Here is a 19,615-nt window from a genome sequence, read left to right on the forward strand (position 1 = left end):
CAGTGAGAACTGACATCTGTAGGAGCACTTAATGTACAGGGGAGTCTCTTTTACCTGATTTCTCTTCACTCTCTGCAAATGAAGACAGTTTGCATAAGTAAGAAAAAAGACTTTCTTACTTAAATAGACTTACATGACATGTCTTCCATACACACCATGGGAAGACAGGCTCATAGGTTAGAGAGTTAGGAAAAGTAGTTACCAATAACTGAAGCAGGGGTTGATAAACTGTCCAACATTATAATTCTCAAATGCATTCCTTGGGACTGCCTTGCACATGCTGTCTTAATACTCCCCTCCACCCCTCTGCATTTTATAAAAAGAAGCTGCAGTAAATTAGAATTTTATGAGACTCCAAATAAAAACCTTCACTAAAATTGAAAACATGACATGGATGTAGAAGCATATGGAAGGTTTATGAGAGCAGATGAAAAAAAAAATTATCCCAAGGCAATAAAAAACCTGTCTGACTCTTTCTTGGTCTTCACAAACCAAGAATTACTAGAGACAGATGAAGAGGTTTTGAACAATGCAGTACTGGTACATCTTCCAGCAAAGAGACATTCTAGTTTTATTTATTCTTCTGATGCAAGGCAGCCTGGTAAGAACTACTCTAAGACACATTTTCTGAATTTCTTTATAAAATACTTCAAAGTTATATATGGAAATGAGATACCTTTCTGCTTTGATCCTTGGTATAAGACTAACCAAGCAGAAGTGGTTTCCTGGCCTTTCATACAGTTTTCTTGGGAACTCAACACTGCACCCTCTGAATTCTTGCACCAGCATTTTAAGTATTTTATGGAATAAAGGCAGGGGTTTTTTAATTTATATTTTCATCTTTGTTCCAAACCTCAGAGTGATTATTTCTGGCCACTGTATATACAGTTTTACTCCTAATTCTTTTTTTCCCACTACTTCTCCCATCCTCACTACTCTCTGCTTCCAGAATGGTGTGGGTATGGGATTTTGTTTAGCTAAATGATAGAGTGGCTATTAAGAATTGTTTTGCTTTATTTTTAAATACAATACTCCACCTTCCAGACATTTCTATGAAACACAGAGGTTTGAAAACGAAGAATTGTGCAAGCAATGAAATTTGGGTCTGGTTCTAAACTGACAAAAAATACTCTAAGAATTTTTAGATTTTTCCTCTCTAAAATGACTGAAACCTGGGGGCTAAGTTATAGGGATATGGTTTAGCATCTTACGTTAGAAGTGAAAATCATGTAGTACATTTTGTTCCTTGAAAGTAAATGCATGTTGTACTCTGTGCCCAAATAAAGCCTCTGAACTTCTAATTTTCATTTATATACAGGATACAAATGATACTGACTCATAACAAACAACATTGTATTGGCTTAGAAGTATACTGATTTTACACTCCTCCGAAACTGATCAGTTGTGAAATGGTAAAAAATTGTAGCCATTAAATTATCCTTGTTTCTGTTACCCAGTTAAAAATTAATTCAAAGTGTGTTCAAGGGTGTGCAATAGATGGCAAGGATTGCTCATCATGCCACATCCATCAGCTGCCAAAGGCAAATAAATTCTGGAAAGAAGGTGAGAAAACAACGTTGAGGACATCCCATATCAGAGTGGAGAAGAGTTTTTACAGAATAGACAAGCTCATGGTCTGGGGAGCTGGTGTTTCTACAGAGAAACTGTAGAAGCTTCCCGGGGCTCTGTGCTCATAAGATTCACTCCATCTTGGAAACAAGAATGTACCTAAACATCATAGAAACAAATTTCTGAGGGTACCTGGGGTTTTGCACCTTCCTTTCAATACAATCTTACTGAAACTTGGGAATCCTCTCCTCAGTGCTATGACTTAAGCAAATACCATTGAAATATCATTCTCTCAAAAGAAAACCAAATAATTTTGTGACACACAATTCATTAAGAGCCCTTGTTTGCATGGTACTTTACAAAAGTTGAGAAGAACTAAGATTCTTGGGTCTTCTTCTACATTAGAGAGGAGAGGTGATGAGAGAGACAAGATATTCAGAACTTGAATAGGATTGTGCTGACTTCTATTTTATTAGTTTTGAATATCTTTTTTTTTTTTTCTTTTTTTTTTTTTTTTTTTTCTATTTCAGCCCAGTCCCACTAACTCATTCAAGACATTCTCCTCTGGTATCCACAGAGATGTCAGAATATCACAATTTTCAGATATTGAACAAGATATCCATAATTATTCAAAGATAGGCCTACAAACTCAGCTACTGAATAAAAACAAACTATACACTTTTCTTTATTCCACAGAGGATGAACTTGTACAATCCTAAACGAATTGAATTTAGACATTTGAGAGTAATGACAAAATGTTTGTTTTCTTTTCATTTATTACAATAGCTGTAACAGATTCTGATTTTTTTTTTTACCCACAGACCATTCCTAATAATTACTCTTTCATTCTGATTGTTTTGCCACACAAAATACTCATACCTACACAAAAATTAAGAGCACTACAGGGGAAGACAAGCAGTCCTAATAAGATCTTGTGGATGCCAATCCCAAGCCAAGGCTCATCTCTAAGGAGTCTCCCAGAAGGAGGGTGGCTCAAGTTCATCACTGTGGACCAATTCCACAGTTTCCCAAGGCAAGCGTGGGCTCTATTCCCACCACGCAGTTCACGTTGCCCGCTGCCCCAAACATCTCTATTTCCCCTGCTCTGTACAAGAGCCGTAAGACAAGTCTAAACACAGCTGTCAAGTTCTAAAATCAGCATCAAAGCTCAGTAAAAGCAAGAGGGAAAAACAATATGCTTTGTTAAACAACAGTGCCTCAGATCTCAAAGGGTTATACAAGGAAAGCAATACCCCCTTTGAGTTCTGTATGTGGCAAGCGTTACCTAACATCCTCAGTCAGAATCTCGCGGTTTATGAGGTGATGAGAAAAGAATACAGCTCCCTCTTGTCAGTAGGACATCTCCACTGCCCTGCAGGAAATTTTCTTGCTGTATTTCAGATGTATTGAATCTTCTAGAAATTAGAAAAGTAAAACATGCACTGTGCACTCTGGAGCCATCACCTTTCCTCAGTTCATAGGTTTGGCAAGGTCATAGCCAACACTCTTTCACATCGTAAGTCACTATTTTACATCATAAGTCTTACCTTTAGGCTGTTTTACTCCTCCCCAGGAACACAAAAGGATTAAAACAGGTCTAACAAACCAGAAATAGAAATATTTATGATTGGAAACATTGGGATTTCTAAACATTTCTCATTTCTTCTCTTTCCCACTGATACAGACTCCCAGTCTTTGAGCCATGTGAAGTGGCTTAAAAGTTACTTCTCAGGGGAAAAAAAAGTTTGTCTTCTAAATCACCCCACACACATAATTAAGGCTTTCTGTTGCTCTACAGGTATTACAACTACCACTGTGGATGTCTATACATAAGATATATTTATGTATTTGTGTGTTACAGATTCATTTTGTCCTATACAAGTCAGCTTCCTTTGTTTTTTTTTTTTTTTTTTAGTTTTATAGACATCCATTTTTATGCTTTATATGAATCCTTATGATGGTCTAATATGATCAACTGTTTCATGAAAGCTACTCAATTCACCAGTTTGTTGATACCCTGATCACAGTATATTCCTTTAAACTCCCTCTCAGCTGAGCAAGGAGAGAAGTGTAGAGCTGACATCAGAGAAACTCAGTGCCTGCTTTTCAGGAATCTGAGGTGAGATTGGTCCTCTCCACAGCCTCCCCAAAGCTTTTCTGGGAAGGATCCTGAGGCACTGTGTTGGCCCAGAGGCAACAGGTTCAGGAAGAAAAAATAAGTATATTGAATGGCACAAGAGTTTTTTAAATACCCAAATGAACAGGTGAGTTGCACAACTTTTGCCCCTAAAGGGTCTCTAAGTGGCCAAATCAACTTCAACATTTGCCTGTGCAGCAGGATGGATGCAGGCACGGGAGGAGCGAGAAACATTTTAGGGTCCAGGCAGGAAGAATGTTTGGATTTTAGTTGGTCTGCAAATAAACAAAAGTGAAGGAATGAGGGGAAAGGGATCGCTTTTCTCTTGGTACAAAATAGCTACTGTATGGTGTCATATTTCAAAGTCTACCCTAAACGAGCATCCCAGGCCATCAGCCAAATAAATATGTGATTTGTGTATTCCAGAAACACATACGCTTTCACCAAAATTATTCTTTCCATTCATTCCATTTCCAGTTTCTTCACCAGAGAGGGGTTGTGAAACTATGGGCTTCCTAGGACTATTTCCCCATCTGTGATATCATATCACAAAGCACCTTATCTCTGCAAAATGCCTGTAGGTATGCAGAGGAAAAAAGAAAATACACATACTACCCTCACCTCCTCCTCCTCCCAGTGCTCAGACAGGCTTCTAGCTCTCAGCCTGGCTTTTGCTGTTATGCCCAGTTTGAGCCCAAGGAAATTCCAATGCACTCCTCTTCCTGAGGCTCCCATTTATTTAAACAGGTGGGGACCAGGATTTCTGTGCTTCCCAAAGTGCTGCTGCAGCTGAACCAGCAGCTACAGGTATCAATTAAGAATGTTCGATGGGACAAGAGAAACACAGCGGCCCTTTCTAGAGCTTGAGTGCTGGCTAAGTCAAAAACATTGCTCAGATACTCTATAACTTCCTTAACTCAGAAAACCATTAGCTGGCATTGTTGCATAAACTCAACAACAATCTTTTCTTTAAGGCTGTCCCACCATTCTATTATCTGTCATTAGTTTTCCATATGTTCCCCTCACCACTGCTCTTAGGCTGGGTTCAGTTTACAGGGTTGGATCAAATTTCTTTACAAGCCAGGACATTTGCTGGCTTGCTTACTAGCTTGAGGCTAGTTATGTTTGAGTGAGGCCCAAGCAAAACAAGTGAGATTTGGTGACGTTCCAGTGAGTAGGCACCAAATCTACATGATCCAAGGTTGTTGTTTTTTTAAAAGTTTTAAATTTTTAAAGGAGAAGCTTTTCCATTAGTTCAGGGGTTTTTTTAAATTGTTTGTGTCTTAGGGTTTTTTAATAGCTTGTGGCTGATACTTGCTCAAATATTGCAGCATCCCTCTTCTTACAATAAAGCAGAACTTTATGTTCTGTTTTCTTTGCACTAGTCATAAGGCAAAAGTTTCTCAGTTATCTATACTTTCAATCACAGATGGGCAAATGCATCAGTATATTTGGAAAGCATAGCTGATGAGAAGAAGATGAATAACCCATTTTGTTTCTAGTCCTTCTACAGGATAATGAAGTCTACTGTTTGCAACTTTCTTTCAAAAACAGAGTTCATGTGAAACCCTCTAATTCAAATCTGATTTCTAGAAACATTCCTTACACTGTCACAAAGTCAATAAAAACTAATTAAAAATGAAGTGTCCTTCCATCCAAGCCTTAAAAAAAATTAAAGTGTACCTGTATAATCACTGATATGCTAACTATAGCCTAGATTATTTCATTCCTTTTTCCTCCCTTCTTCTAGATTTATTATTCTCGGCACATCTGAAACGTATTTTAAATGCTTTGGGACAAGGTCTATTGTAAACTGCCAAGAATACTTGGGGGCCCTATGGAAGTGCTGAAGTAGAATTACAAAAGTAATTTGACACTGAAGAACCTCAAGACCTTTGAAAAACCCCAGTTTTCTATTCCTCACTGCATAGGCACAGAAACTTACAGTAGCATTACCAGAGCACAGTGCAAATGTGAGACAAAATGAAAACACCAATATTATATACTGTGTTTCAGGTTGAGTCAGACACAGGGTATCATGCTAATAGGCAGCAGTTTGAAAGTACCCTGAGTGCAAAGGAATTCTTTCAAAAGTATATGTCTTGTCTGTCCCTAGCTGGTGCAAAGACATTCCCCACAGGTTTGCTCCATAAATTCTAGCATGGTGTTATAGATGTTGTAACAGATGTTATATGAATGCTGCACATAAATGCCACAATGTCCATATTGTTATTTTTAGCAGCACTTATCAAGGTAAGCAAGCACAGACCCTGTAAAGCTAAGCATTTACATAAGTACAGATAAATATTTTGTTCTGGCCACAAGCAATGTTTAGGCCCTACATTGCTGAAAACCTCAGCTCCTGATTTCCAGGAGTGTGATTGCATGCTGGGATCCAGAGATTTGGGAAGCAGAGAACAGAGACATCCCAAACAGAAGACTGAGCAGGAGCCACTCAAGTGAGCCGTTAGGAAATGCAGAAGGTATTAGAATTAGCTTAAGCCTCTCTGGAATTTGGTCACCTATCTCAATGCAGGGATTACCATCCTCCTCCACTGCTATCCAGACCAAAACAGTAAAGAAGTGGGTGCTGTTGCTGCCACACTTGCTTTCAGCAATCAAGTTACCACCAGAGCACTCTGTCAGACTGCAGGAGTGCTGGGCTCACCTCCCTCCAGGCATCTGAATCTGTATTTTCCCCAGCTGTGCTGAAAACTATCAGGCTATAGGTTATCCTGCTCTAGAGAGTTCCTCCTTTTCCATTCTCTTTTGGCATGCTTAGGAAATGAACCCAACCAAAACTGAACATTATATCAATCCTTTTTTGTTTTCTCCTTCACATTTAATATTCTTAGAGGTGCACTTTATTCACTATCTGAGGTTATTTACAAAATAACAGCAAATACTTCTTTAAGTACTTATATCCTAAATTGCATGTGTTTTCCCACAAAGCAAATCAGGGTTTGATAAAGAAAAGGTAAAATAAATAATCCAGTATAGAGATGAGAGAGTAACTACCATCGTCAGCCCTCTCAGGGACTGGAAGTGCTCTGCACAGCTCAGTAGCTTGTCTCACCACACCACAGAGACATCCCTTTTTCTTATGTTTGCTTTATGACTTTTACATGTAAAAATGTGTACACACATGCTACATGGGGAAGAAGGGAAGAAGACTGGAAGAAAAGAGCCTCAGTGATGAAATGAAACAGATCATATAGGAAAAGGCAAGTTCTGCAAGTCATTGGCAAAAGTGTAGTTTTTTGGTTATTACATGCCATGTAATAGGTTGGACAGAGAGAATAAAGCGAGGAGAGATGAGTTCACATACTGATCTCACTGAAATCCCTGCAGAGATCAGAACTACTGTGGAACCACGAAAAGATACCATCAACCACTAAATGTGGAGCTGAACGAGAAAAGAGAAAATTAGAGGGGGTAGCTGGGAAAGAACAGTCACAGAAGCCAAGGAAGGGCAAGAACTCAAGGAGCTGGTAGGGTGAACAGAGAGAGGCAAGTGATAGGTAAAGAAAGATGAGGTTGCAGAATAGACCTGTGACTGGATCAGGAAAATCCCAGTGGGGGATTAACTACACACTAGGGGTTTCTGTGCTTAGGTACAAAAAGCTTTACAAGCCAGATTTTTGGCAAAACTTCATGAGTGCCACACTGGAATAATTAAAATAAAAGCTGTTCACTGAAGTTATTTTTGGTGGGCATGTTTGGATCAGAGAGTGGAGTTGTTGAGCACAGTATAATACATGCCAAAAGCCCTATTATGTGCCTGCCACTGAACCCTGCCATACTTGGAAATGTGTTCAAAAACTGTGGTAGAGAGTTCTTACTGGTTTCACACTTGAAGGACAAACCAGTGCTCCACATTTAGTTGGAGGTCACAGCACGGGGCCCGGGACAGTTCTGCTGGAAGTGGGGGCCCTCTCGGGGTTGAGTCTGAGCAGGGAGACATTTGCTCTGCAGCAGACCTTGGAGAGGGCAAGGGAAGTAGTCCTAAACAGCCTAAATGGGCTATTCTTAATCAAAATTTATATATATTCTAGAGTGACAGGGGCATAGAAATCAACAAAAGGTTATATATACGTGTTGCTATACCATGCGGTGATCCTCCTAGGAGATGAAATGGGGGGCTCATGCCAAACATCCCTTCACAGCTGAAACAGGCTGGCAAACCAGACAGTAAAGCATTAAGACCCATAAGAAAAATATCACTCCATTCAGGTGTAACATTTTTGTTTTCTTGCAGTGGAGCTCCTCAAAGGACCCTGCATTGAAGCCTGGTGCTCTTCTGAGTGTTCCTTCACCATAGGTTTTTTCCTTGAAAAACCACATAGTACTAAAGTTCCTGTAACTGGAGACCAACAGGATACAAAACAATTCCTGAGAAAACAGCTGTGAACCAGAAATTTCAGAGGAGTTCACAGAAGGCACCTTTGGATTAAGCATGTACTTGGCCCAGAACCTAACCATTGCTTGTATGGAAAAGTTCCAGTCTTTTAGGCAAATTCAAACTTCTTTAAGCCCAAACACCAGGTATAGGGCTTGAAGTGGTTAAAGCAACCTGAAACATTGCAACAACTGCCATTATCAATCTACCAGGGAGCACAACCTCCTGAGAACACAAAAACAGGGTAGGTACCCAATTTCCTAGCGGAACCATACCCACAGTACAGTACTGTTCTCCCCTGCAGTTGACCCATGCCAGCAACTTTTTCCTCAAGAATGTCTCCTTCCTTCAGCACCCAGCTCCTGATGACTCACAAGAGCAAACTGCCTTCCTTTTCTGTGAAGGCTTTTTTTCCCTCAACGCTGGACAATGCAGGTTGATGCTCCATGCTTTATGCAAACACAGCTTCCAGACAATAACTTTCCAAATCAGGTTTTTTACTGAAAGAGAAAAAGAAGTAATCTGAGAAGGTTCTTAAAAAAGAAAGAGTTATATTTATCTGTTCGGGGGGAGGGGGCTGGGGGGGGGGGGTATGGTAGCTGCTGTAATTTACCAGATTCTTATTTAAGCGACTTAAGAGTCTCCTAGCATTTAACTCAGCCATGAATGTGTTAACTAGCATGTGTGACGCCTGAGTTCTTGTGAACTGTTGTATTCCTGTCATCTGAAAGCTAAACACTGCATTAAGAAAGTTCAAATGGTGGCTTCATCCTCAAAATGACAGCAAGAAGAAAAATATTTGCACTTTTCTCCCTCTAAGGGGAGGACTGGAAGGGAGAAGTTCTCTCAAGACACTCCTTTATTCTCCTGACAGCAAGAGCTGTGCTGCTGAGACTGCCTCCAGTCACATGTTACTAATACACCAGCTTCTCCTGTCTGCAGCCTACGCTGCAAATATTGTTTTTCCCAGAAATCACAATGTTCATTGGCTTTATTTTCAGAACACCAGACTCCCTCTGCTCCACACCCCAGAAAAAATCTTAGGTTACTGCTGTGCAAAGCTCAGAAGCTATACAGCAAAGTTGTCAAAGCTGGGATTGGTCTAGAGTTTGCAAACCAGAGCCAAAGTCTTCCTCCAGCTGCACCATATAGCTCTGATACGCCCTCCGTTGTCATGGAGGTTATTTTGTAGATCAGAAAAAACAATCATCTCAATAAACTCCACTGACCTTTTTTTTTTCTGTCTAACAACTGAATCTGAGGCTTCTGGGGCCAATTACGTCTTCCTAAAAATGCAGTCTGGATTCAGAATAACCGTTTTCTCTGACACTGCTTCTCACTATTTTTAAAAAGTAGAAAAACTTCTATACAAATAAACTCATTGCTCTCTTTCAAATCTTACCTTGAAATACCAATTTTTTTGAAACACCCACTTGAACATGGGTGTTCAAATGCTGGCTTAGGCTGTGCTGATCTGTAGTGCTCTGTTGGTACTCCTGCCTCTTGTCTGTGTTTATCTCCTGACTCCTTTTGCACGTTCAGACTGAGAGTTCTTTAGCACAGAGATTGCTTTTACCTTTTTCCTCAGTTTGGACAGGAACAAACACCATCAACCTATGTGCTAAGCTGATATAAAGGATCAACAGGGAAGACAGTTTTCCTTTGTTTATGAGTGGCTGGTCTCTTCATGACATGTTGATGTTCACTGTGCACAGATAGGAAGAATATTATTTGTACAACAGACATTAAAATCGATCTGAATTTTTATCTCCAATGTTCAAAATTAGAAATTACTGTGAATCCTTTGACTTCTTGCTAAAATTTGAGAGACCTTAAGAACAATCTTCTTTAAATGCTTTTGACATAGGGTAAGTCATAAATACCACTTCCAAATAGATCTTTTCAATTTTTTTTCTTTTCAGCTTCTCCTGTCTGGAAAGAAGTATTGATTTTGAAAGATCCTTGGGCCCCAGCCTCTGGGCCAGATTCTGTTCTCCTTGCCAGGTCTGTAAACCCAGAGCAAGTCCACCGACCAAAGCTGAGCCCCAGGAGGAGAGAACAGCACTAAACACTTCTGTTGGTCCCACGTTTTGCTAGATTGACACTTCTCACCACAACCTCTTCAAAACACAGCCCCAGAACACCTGGCAGTGTCTGCTGTCCTGAGCACTGTGAACAGCAGGTGCTCCCATCAGTTCCCTCGCACTCCCCAGGGGCTGCCAGCAGGAACAGCCAACATTGGGCCTGCCGGATTTGGCAAAGTTGCCAGAGGTAGACTCCCTGCTGCCTTACTTATTTTCACGGTGCAGGAATATGAATTACTGTGGTAAAACCTTCTACTAAGTGGGAGACTTCCAAGCTGGGTCTTAATACGTTTTCATGTCTTGCTAGGAGGGCCTGGGTGCAGTTTACACAGACTGGCTGATGGGCTCCCACATTGAAACCAGCCATCCAGTTTGCACAAGTCTCTCCTTCTAAAATATGTGTAATTTATTTGAGCTGATAGAGAGGATAAGAATCAACTGTTTCCCAGTTAATAAAAAACATACAATGAGAGCAGAACTCTGCCAGCATATCTTGTTTACCCAAAAATGTTTGGCATTAAATGTGAAATCGGAAATGAACTCATTATCTGATTATTTTCATTTTGAAGAATTAACTGCTTTGGGGGAAAGGCTTGTCTTAAACAGTCCTCTTGCATGGATGACTAATTGCAAATACATATCTCTGAAGAACACAGCAAATGCTCGTGACTCCCAGGGCAGGACGTAGCACTATCAATTTGGCCAAGAACATTAGGAGTATCCTCTCACGTGGCTTATTTCAAAACAGAAGGAAATACATTTAAGCTAGCAGCATCATGCCCAAGCAGGTAAGAAGAGTTTCAAAAGAGGCCATGCTCTGGAATTCTTGTCCAGGAAATACAGATAAGAAGTGCTTAAAAATTACTTGTAGTGCATTTGCCCTTTCCCTGCCAAAAATAAAATTATGTAGCAATATGGACAGTTATAACTTCTGAGAAATAAAATTATGTTGAAAACAAGTACTCTGAGCAATACAAATGAACATACCCCAGTAAAAATTGAGAAAATGGTATCAACTACCCATTCAGGGCTAATAATATTTTGGGAAAACTTCCCATTCTAGGACAAACCCAGGTCACTATGGATTAAGAGAGAACTGAGTTCAAGGCAGTGCATTGGGCTATGTCAAGCAGTGCTTGCTTGTCTCCTGCTGTTTCTTTGATTCATTCTCATTTGTTTGATCTCAGCATTCAGTGATTTCTGGTTAGCCCTCTCTGTAGCTGGTTCAACAGCTGCGGCTCCTTCTAGGGTTGCTGAGTGCCTCCTCTGTACTCAAAATCTGTACTTTCTTTTCTTAGTGAGGACTGGAGTGAATTTTAGAAGGGGTACTGTGGAGCCCTCCACTGTGTGTCAGCACAGTGCAAGTTAAACAAGCATGTGTTCTCCATTGAACATTTGGCTCTTTTTTCCTTATTCCAACTGAAATATTCCCATCCTCATATGCCCTGTGAACCTATCTGCAATAACACCATGTGAACATCTTAAACTTCCCATTCTTCTTAGCTACATCTGGTTTATTTTCCCCGCTAGCCCAACAATCCAGAGGCAAAACTAAAACTAGAGGAGAGCAGCAAAAGTCCCAAAATGATTCTGGGCTTCCCACCAAGACAACACGCTCCTTCACAAGCCTCACGCAGCCCATGGACTGTGTGTAGTGGTGGCAAGGACAGCCCTGGTGCCTTCCCTTCAATTCAGGCAGTACAGAAGGCAGGTATCCAACAATCAGTCAGTGGAATCACTGTCACCCCACACTTGGTTCCTATCACTCAGGTCAGATTTCTTTACAGAGCAGATCCAGTTAGGAATGAGACGTTACCCTGTCTGGGCCACCAAAATGCTACAAGTCCCATTTGTGATTCTTCCTTAGCCTATATTCTTCATTAGTTGAAGTGGAACAGGAGAAACTGACTCTCCAGAGCACACCTTTAACTTCTTAAGGAATTTTAAAGGACGGATCCCATCAACTGCAATACTCACTCTCTGTGATCGCAAGACACAGGAAAATGGACAAATACAGGTAGAATTCAAGAGGAGAAATAATGTATCGTTGCACATATGGACTATAAAACAACATTATGGAAAAGAAATTAACTCTGAAAACATTACATTCCCATCAGCAAAGACACACAGTCACAGCCTAATGCTGCTATGACAATTTTCATGTACTCTTGTTCCCTTTTCACATAGCAGTGTGTACTCCAGTGCCTGCCTCCTTCTCTCCAGCTGGTCTAAGGCAGCAAAGGGTCACCAGTACTGTTATCTTTCAGTTCCTGGAGGCTCCCTGCTCTGGCAAAATGCCACACTTCCTGAGCAACTCTGTCTTGCCCTAGAAGCTGAAGAAATATTCCCTAGCTGAACTGTTAAACTTTCATTTACTATCTGATGTTGTATCAGCATGAGCAGCAGTTTAAAGTCTATTTTGGTGTTTGTTCTTTTTTTTCTTTAAATCTCTGAAAGATCCTACTTTGGATTGAAAGCTAGAAATGATCATGAACTTGATGAGTTCCTTGGTATAGCAAATGTAAGTTTTTTAAAACAAGGAATTGGAGATTTTTTCCATTAAACTGTAGAAGGTAATTAACAGGGAAGTGTAAACAGTTGGCAAATCTGAACACAGCAGAAAAGGCTTTTTGACTCTTTTATTCCAAATGAAATGGAAAAGAGGAGGAGTAATAACTATCTTAAAGGAATTTGTCACGTGTTGTTTGCACTTATCTTTCACATCTTGTTCTTTCACAGCCTATTAGATGCTGGAAGAGAAGCTGCCTTCTTCAACTTCCTGCTGTAATTCAGACCAAACCATTTCATCCACAGCTGTATTTTTATCTCCTTGAATACTGAAGCTTTCACTGGTTTGGATGTTTGGGAGGTTTTTCAATTGTTCTTAGTATAACTCCTAAAACGATTTCTAAAAAGTTGAAAGTCATATCTGCTCCCCACATTACCAGAAAACCTACAATGGTACTGGTTTCCTTCACTCCTGATGTTGCTGTTGCTGACACCTTTCATCACCTCTAATAGTCTAAGGACTTACCTCATTAAAGAAATGCAATCAGAATACAATGACAATCACCTCATCTCCATCACCACTGCTGGCTAAAAAAACCCAGCATGTTGATCAACATTCATGCACAAAGAGCAAATGTACCCTAAAGTTTTCCTGGACACAATGCCACCTGGAGTGTTTTCCTGGACTTTTTTGAATTTTAAATAGTTTCTCTCAAATTAATTTGCTTTAATCCAATTTTGTATTGAGACTGTTACAGTGAGGTGGTCCTGCCACTTGCTCCCTTGACCCATGGAGAATCTGCAGCTGAAGACCCAGTGTGGCTTTGGTCAGAGTTGATCAGAGGCCGTTGGTAGCTTCAATCCTCAGCAAACCAGCTGATTAATTTCTAACACACCATACTGTGTCACGTAGGCACATGCAGGGTGAGACCATTTCCTTCCCCTGCCTGAGCCTGGAGCTGAATGGGTGGGGATGTAAACAGCAGGTGGGAGGAGGCTGTGGTCTCCCTGGGGAGTCACTGCTTGATTGGTCCTGCAGCAGCTGCCGTGAGAGACAGATACACAGCCAGCCCTGGGGAACTGGGCACTCACTCACTGCTGGTTTTAGCTAGAATGAAAAAACTTAGTTTGAATTGTTGAATGACTCGAGAACAAACTGGTCTGTCTACAGTAGGTGTGTATTTTCATCTGTAAGATTTGTACATCTCTGCAGGGACTTGGGCTTGTCATAAGTGGTAATGCCAACAATATATTCTGTTTCATACAAGTTGGAATCATTGAGAAAAGTTACCTCCCTGTGCTACTTCATTGTTTAAAATTCTGAATCACAATGTTCTTCTCTGAAAGCAGTTTCCCTCTTACCAAAAAGCTGGGTCATCAGAAATACAGACACCTACAAAACAAAACCAAACCAAAAAATCCATTGAATGCAGTAGGAATTCAGCTTTTAGAATGAAAGAGCTTTAACTTTGGTTCTTAGGCCTGCATCCCAACCTCATGTTCACAGTGCTTCCCCTTCTTTTACAGGTCACAAGAGGCATGGTACACACATATCTCCAGGTGGATGCCTGGTCAGTAACAGCTGGAACAGTTGGCACCACAGCCTGACTAACAGAGCAGATCTAGCAGGTCAATAAATTGCACATCTACTGCTGTTACTCTCTGTCTTCAATGAGTCATGAAGAGGAGGGATAGCAGTTGCCAGTCTTCTCTGTTAAGGCTGATCTCTTTGTTGCCCCACAGTGTGGTTTTTCATGAAACTTTGTTCTCAAATATTTGATTTTGCTTCCCTGATAAAAATATGGTCAAGAGAATGAGTGAGACCATGAGTCTGTTAGCACCTGGCATAGTCACTGGACAGATTCTAAATATCCTAGAGTGGTTTTGTTTGTCAAATTTTTGGGTTAGGGAGAATTGTATGAATCAGCTTTTCCATCAATATAATTTGCCACATCTTCTGGAACCACTCAGTGAGTGTGGGCACATGGGTTGATTTCTACACTGCTGCTATTGTTTTTCAGGTTTTATCTGATTCTTTACTCATAACTGAATGCCACATGCCTAGAGAACAGGGAGAAGACATTGAACCAAAGATCAAGCACACAAGCCATCCCTCACAAGATTTTTCAGGTTTTTTCTGCTGATTTTTTCCCTGTCAAGTTTCATGCTCGGGTGTGCCATCGATTTTTTTTGCACATAGGGTATTCTCTGTTCTTAGTTAACCAGCCCCTTAGGGAGTCAGTTTTATTCAAAATACAAAGCAGACACTACTATGACAGCCAAATATATTGTCCCAGAGAAGTAGCAAATAAATGGATCCCGTTTGTCTTCAGGTTAATTTGGAAGATGAGGATATGTAGCAGAAACACATCGAGTCCTATTGCTGGCTCTTGGGAAAGTTGTGTTATATTAACCCAATTCCATCTGCAGCTCTGGAACTTGAGAGCAGCAGAAATGGCCAAGTAGCTTCCAGCTGAGTAAGCACACAGTTTATATACCAGCTTATTTTAATAAAGCATTGTTCTCTCTTATATTGTGGGTCCTAGGGCTGTAAGCAGCACAAAATCAAAAAAGCCTGTGGAAAGTTTAAGACTCAAGAAGAATAATCATATTTATTACTGTTAGAATTTACCGGCAATGTTTGCAAGGACACTTGAAATGGAAATCCACCTGTCTCATACTGAAGCATCACAAATGAAGCAAGATACCAAACAACTTTTCAGTCTGACTAGGACGTCAGCTCATTCTACCTTCTAGGCCATCTCTGAGGACAGCATGAGATGGTGAGTGAGTTAAATTTTAGTGTGCTGCTGAGGTGCAAGGTTAAGGACATATGAGAAAGATTTAAGAAGTATTAAGAGAAAAGACCATACACATAATTTCTTTGGGATTTCCACAAGAAACATAAATGAAAAGTTGAAAAACAACTTCAAAAGTCTTCTGGAAATATTCACTTGCAAGGAAGATTGAAACCATATGAGATGTGGTCGTTGCCATAGGTCGAGGACACTTCTGAACATGTGTAATGGCTATTCTCATTAGCCTTGTTGAGATGAAGTGCATCAGAGAAGTTCACAAAAGCAAGTCCTATCAGTGGCATTTGTGTTGCACAGATGACATCTGTCATAGACTGTTCAGTTTTGTGACAGGCTTGTTTTATGAACCTTTAGTATTAGACCAAATGACAACAGGTTCCAGCCTAGGTGGCTGTGGTGACTCAGACACATTTACAGCATTGACCTAGTCTGTACATCACATGTTCATTTTCCCATTTTCCATATCCTCGTGCTACAGGACATAAGAGGTTGATGCCCTCAGCTCCTTCCAGTCCCATCCAGTCTGAATTTAGAGCTACAGTAGAACAATCTGGCTGGCTACTTGTTTCCAAGATACACCATCTTCTCCTTCTATCTGTATGTTTTTGAACAGCAAAAGGTTTTCCCGCATGCTTTGCACGGATTTTTGTACATTGGTAATTCTTAACATTTTTAAGCCTATCTGCCACTTTTTTTTCCCTCAAATGAACTCCTGAAATGACAGCATGACTATTCTGCAGAGAAGCCACAAGGAGCTGCACAACGCTGGTTACAGGAGGCCCTCCCACCCCAGCGCCAGCTCTGGCAAAGCGCTGTGGTCCGCACTGTCTCATAATGACTGTTCTCATTACTGCTTCAGAGCACTCGGGTTCCCAGGCCAGGCATGGAAATTAATAACTAGCATCGCTTCTGCAGGGTACATGCAATGCTAGACTTGCATGAGTAGTACCTTGTAGCCACCCTAGCCCAATCTTGGGGCATCCCGTCAGATTTTATGAACAGAAGAGGGTTGGGTCTGGCTGATAATTTGGGAAAAAGATGAGAGGGGAAACCCCCAGAACAGCAGGAACTGATGTTAGTGAAACAATAGCTGGAACTCTGACTCATTGCTGAAGCAATGTCCAAACATGAGCATCAGAGGACATGGTGTACCGCAGAAAGAGCCAGCCTCTGTATAAGCTCCCTACCAGGAGACCTAAAAAATTCTTAATTTTGAAAAAGTTAAAAATCACTCTACACATTTTTCAAGAGTGAGATCATTGTTCCCCAGGTGGTTTTAGATTTGGTAAATACAATTTGCCAGACTCCAGCAATTTTTACTGGATGTTAGCCTGTTCTTTCCTTTTCTGTTTTCTGCAGTGGTAGAACACCGCACCATAAGCAGTATTAACAAGTCTCTGTAACCACTTACCATATAGTAAATGAGTGCTTTAAAAATATTTCCTGAGTTAACCTATATGACCATGCAGAAAGTTTGAAAAGTCTGCTGAGTTCAAGAGCTTTTGGATTTGTTGAAATGCCATAAAGGAATGCTCTTTTTGGGGCAGATAGACAGTCTGATTATGTGCATAGTATGATCACAAAGCCAGGGGAAAAACAGAAAAAACTGAGCTCACCTGCTTGCCTAAGGCAAATCTTTTTGTTTCTTAATCCAGCTCTTGCCCTCACTACCTGAATGAAATCATACTTGGAGAAAGCTTGTCTTTTAGGTCAGAGGTACAATCACAAGACTGCCTTTTTCTCTTTTGCCATGGGTTTTTCATTTCAGGAGCTGATGAAATAATTCCTGCTTAAGGTAAACAGGACTCAGTTCAGCTGAATAGAACAGATTTACCCAAGATTTCAAGTGAACGCTAAGAAATGCAAAGCAGTTTAGGCCACAAGCTCAGTTTCACAGGAAGATATTCACGGCAGATTCTTACAAATGAAAACACCAGCTGAGTCAAACTATTTCAAAGCCAGACTATTTTATATATGATCAGCCTAATAAATGGAAAAATGTGTAAATCTGCTCCTTCTAGGGCATTATAAAGTGGCATTACATAGGAGATTGATTTCCAGAGCTCCCAGGAGTATGCTCTCTTTTCCTGATGTACATGTCTAAGCACCATTAACACAGTTACCAGGGGGACAATATACATGTCAGTATAAAGTACATGATCAGAACCTTCTGAATTACAACTCCCTAATTAGTGTCCCTGTGTCAATTATCCCATTCAGGATGTCAAATATTTCATGAGGATTAAATTTCAAAATACACAGTCTCTCTGATATATAAAATCCCAAAAGTCTGCTCAAACATATATCAATGTTATTATATCACATACAGCAGGTGAAAGATTAAACAGTCTGCCACATAGATCTGCAGTTTTAAAGCTACCATGCTTTTGATACCATTTAATTTGGCTCTGCAGTTTCACACATATACTTTTACTTGTATACACACTGTGCCAAACAGGGGAAAAAAAAAAAAAAAAAGGATTCAGGTTTTCAGTCAACATTTTCTTCCCCAAAATAGTGCCAGCATTGTAATTCAATCCCCAATTGAACCTCTCTGACCCCTCAATCCAAAAAGAAAGGGCAGGGGAGAGAAGCAGAGGAAGAAGAAAGGGGCTCTACAATGCCAAATTCTGAGAAATCTGCCAGGAGTGTGTGTAGCTGGGACATGAGCATATCCAGTTAGAAGCATTTAGGCTTTCAGATTAAATCAAACTTCCTCTAAGAAATCTGGTAACACATTAATATTCAAGTTTTAAAACAAACTTGGCCTCCATCTATTAGAGGAAGTAGATCCCTAGGTGAGCAAAATAACACAGGGCTGATTGTACAGGGCAGAGGAACACACTTAAGTTAAAATCTGTAGTCCCCAAACTGAAGTGTTTCCAGAATGAAGATGAACTGGTGAATTAAGACTTAAAATATTTTACACCAAGGACAGTTCTAATGCCTCAAAATTTCAAAATTTTTAAAGCTGAAAGTTTGGTTTAACTTGTTAACCTTTCCCTGTCACTTTTCCACAGATGTCTTGATCAAAAAAGTGGTCACATAAAAACGCTCTAATGAGCAAATTTACTGACTGAAACCAGAACAAAGAATCCTAATTGACTATTCAAGCAAATGCACAGAAAGCAACTTTTGAGGTTATAATTGTAAATATTGTGTCAGAAACTCAGCCCTCACAATGACACTGAGATAGAAGCAAGCCTAATCTGCTCATTGTCATTAGGGAACACAATAGACTACTCTTGGACAAGCAACAACCCAAGTATTAGTTCCAGAAATAATTAAGGAAATAGTTTAAAATATCAAAGGAAAGAGAATCATGTTTGGCTACAAAGAGGCAAAATATAGCAAATAAGTTGTCTATTACAAACAAATATCCAGTCCCAGCCAAAGGTTTCTTGTACTCCATTTGTGCTGTAATAGCATATTGAGATATGCTAAGATAAGAGCTTAGAAAGAGTCAAATGTTGTGAAAATTCAATGTTCTAAACTGTAGCATCTTTAAGATCTCAGGACAGGCTTTAGAAGAAGAGAAATTTAAAAAAAAAAAAAAAAAAAAAAAAAAAAGGTAAATGAAACCAGAATGGCCCAAAATGCCTAGAAGAGCTTTATGCATCCACGAGCTACATTTTACCAAACAATTTCAAGGATATTTCCAAGTCCTGAAGTAAAGCTCCTGCCCTCAATGCTGTCTATAAGCAGGAAGTCCCTTTATCCCACCCCTGTGGGAGCTGTGAACCACTGAAGACCAGGACTCTTATTAGACACACACAGAGCAAGAAGTCCAGTGTGGCTCCTCCCTGTGCTCTCACCTCAAAGCAGATCCTGAACACAATTCCAGCACAAATAATACCAACATCCATTGACAACACATTGTTTCCCATTAAAATGGATCCCTTTTCCAAATTACATTTTTCTTACATTTGCTATTTCATACCAACTCTATTAATAAAGACAGACATCATTTTCATCCTGTACTATCCTTTGCAGCGATGCCTAAATTCACCAGTTCATTAGTGTACACTACACTTTAATAAGCTGGGGTCAACCGAATTTCCTCCTCCTAGTGCTCTCTCCCCACAACTTCTTCACGTGTTTC

Source organism: Chamaea fasciata, unplaced genomic scaffold, assembly GCF_029207755.1.
Source record: "Chamaea fasciata isolate MVZ Bird 193981 ecotype frontalis unplaced genomic scaffold, bChaFas1.0.hap1 SCAF_3, whole genome shotgun sequence".
Taxonomy (NCBI): Eukaryota; Metazoa; Chordata; class Aves; order Passeriformes; family Sylviidae; genus Chamaea; species Chamaea fasciata.